The 2960-nt window shown below is 35.1% G+C and overlaps 1 pseudogene; it reads right to left on the bottom strand.

The window, feature by feature from the left end:
• Positions 1 to 529: 529 nt before the first annotated feature.
• On the bottom strand, positions 530 to 931 carry LOC149251975 (SKP1-like protein 1A pseudogene; annotated as a pseudogene).
• Between the last annotated feature and the right edge of the window lie 2029 nt (positions 932 to 2960).

Genomic DNA, 2960 nt, shown 5'->3' with positions numbered 1-2960 from the left:
CACAAGGGATTTATATTCAAAGACTTAGACGACAATAGCGAGAATAATTCACAGAAATAGACAAATGGAGAAACAACAAGATTACTTAATCAAAAACAACGGAATAGATAAAACAATTATTGGAGAACAAAAATCACTTTGCATTACATAATAGGCTTGGGCCTTGGCTTGCTTTCCTTGGCCATAGAAATTACAAATTTATAGAGGTAGAAGAGGGATCTAAAATCCTATGTGTGATTCAGATGGAGATCTGGAATGATCTAGAAACCACTGGCAGTGTAGAAAGATCTAGAATCCTGCATGTGATTCTAGAAACTAATGGTGGTGTAGAAAGATCTAGAATCCTCGAGATCTATCTGATCTAAAATCCTCAGTAAATTTGGCTTCACACTCAACAGTTTGCAGAGAATCTAAACCTAATGACATGCTATCAAATTCATGTTCAAACGAACCAAACCAAATTGCAGAAAGCAAGGTACTCTGTCATTGCAGAGTGATTTAACGATTAATTTTCAGAATGATTTAACGATTAATTTTCATTCGGAATGTTGAAAATCTCACGCATCTGTTCAGCAGTTTTCCCTTTCAACATATCGGCAATAGTTTGACACATCAAGTCCAAAAGATTTGTGACCACCAGGTAGTGGGCAGCCTTTGTAACTTCAAACAGTATGGCGCGATCTTCTACAAGAGCTTTCACGAACTCCTCATCCCACGTTTTGACAGCATCAAGCGATACAGTGGGGGCATCAAGAACATGGTATCTGCAATATTGAATAACGCGACGCAGAATCTTGGCAGAAACGAGAGGCAGAGGAATGGTAATGTTGGTGCCCAAGTCCCCCATCATTCTCTTTATGATGCCTGAAGTCGATGCCACCTCTGAAGGAAGAGAAGGAGTAAGTTGGGTAAGTTGTAAGCCCACTACCATGGCCTAGTTGGGATGCCTTACCATTATTGGGGATATAAACAAGGTAAGCAAGTAGTTGTGGTCAAGGAGGGATGATGTCAATGGTTGCATTGGTGTAGAGGGAAAATTTTGTGAATGAGTTTCAATTATGGCCTATTGAGGCCTTCCAAAATTGGGATTCATCAACCCTTGTTTCCAATCTCACACTACTAAATATTGACCCAATTTATGATGACACTTTGTCATTTTTGCAGAGATGTTTCATCACTATAACGAAAAAGGAGATTTGAGGAAACATCATTTTCAGTGCAGCTGTAATTTCAACATCTTCTTTTTCATCAAAATTATGATGATAGTAATCATCGACTGTCTGAAATCTGTTCATTGAATATACTCATCAACATTTTGTTGAAAGTTTGATAAATGCTCCTCTATATTTGTTGCAAACCATCGTCAGATGACCTGCTGAAAGTCAACTTTTTCTGAAAATTTTCCCATTGTGACAACATACTATGTTGTCAAAAATTACATTAGAAGATTGTCGTCAGTGAGAATTTTACCGAAATATTTTCTGACAAATTTGTGATCGTTATGATGTTTGTGTTTTCCAAATGTGAGTTGGAAGATTGACAATGCTGCAAAATTTTTGGAAAGATATTACGACAAACCTACCACGGTTGCGATGTTTCTACCATCAGAAAGGGGGTCAAAAGAATGGCGTCATCATATATTTTTTAAAATATATTACAACGAACCTCCCATAGTTGCGACGTTTGTGCTGTCAGAATGGGTGTCTGAACACTGACACTAGGACATTGGAAGGCCAAGGGAATTTTGAAGGAAACGACATTATAAGACCGACATCATTGGAAATTAAAAAAAAATGAATGAGCTTCCATCTAGATATTCAGAGGCTCTAAATAAAACTCTTCGTTAACTCAGGCACATATAAGATTAAATGTAATTAAAAACATCACCTAATGTATAATGGAATGGAGTTTTTTAGAGAATAAAAAAAGGTCCTATATAGTCCTTGATGCCAACATTGTTGTTAAAGTTTATGAAAATACTTATAAGAAAGGTCCTCCACACAAAAAAAAATTGCCTCTAATGTTATTTTTTAGAATGATTTACACAAATGGCTTCAAAATGACACTTTAAGGGAGTAACTAAAATGAGATGATTCACGACCATAAAAATTACCCCATAAAAGTTTGGAATTCAATGACTGCCTAATCCCCTCCCTGTAATTGATTTCTAAGATAGTGGAATGTATATTGAGAGGAAAAGGGTGGGCTTTACAATCAATCATAGTCACTTTGAAAATAATGGGGAATTAAGAGATCATTATACCTAACAAGCCCTTGTCAATATTGAAATTGAGGCATAGATACATGGAAACCAACCTTTATATGAGAAATCTTTTATTTGAGTAAGGGAACAACAACTATAACTTAAGGTTGTAGTAGCGGTTCCATAAAATAATCCCTCGTGTCTTGTTGGAGTGACTATGTGTTAAAGTTGCAACAATTGATGCTTAAGGTTGCATGAGCTATGACTTGGGGATGTAGCATTTGCTACTTGGAATAATATATATATATATACAAGAAAACATATATATTAAGATATCATTATACCTGAAAAATTCCTTTTCAATATTGAAGTTGAGGCATAGACACACAGAAACAACATTTATACGATAATTCTTTTATTTTAGTAAGGGAATAGCAGTTGTAACTTAAGGCTGCAGCAATGGTTCCATAAATAAGTTACTTGTATCCAAGTGTAACAATTGTGCGTTAAAGTTGCAACAATTGTGGCTTGAGGTTGTAGGAGTTGCGACTTAGGGATGTAACATCTACGACTTAGAATAAAATAGTGTATATATATATATAGATATTAAAATATCATTATACCTAACAAGTCTTTGTCAATATTGAAGTTGTGGCATAGATACATGGCAACAACCTTTATACAGGAATTCTTTTATTTGAGTAAAAACATAACAATTTCATAAAACAATGGTTGGCATTTAGTTTCAGTAAATGTG

Source organism: Pinus tabuliformis, chromosome 7 (assembly GCF_031772625.1).
Source record: "Pinus tabuliformis cultivar Carrire ecotype Pingquan chromosome 7, CPIR1, whole genome shotgun sequence".
NCBI classification, from domain to species: domain Eukaryota; kingdom Viridiplantae; phylum Streptophyta; class Pinopsida; order Pinales; family Pinaceae; genus Pinus; species Pinus tabuliformis.
Note: the sequence above shows the minus strand (reverse complement) of the source record. Positions and strands in the feature narration are given on the sequence as shown.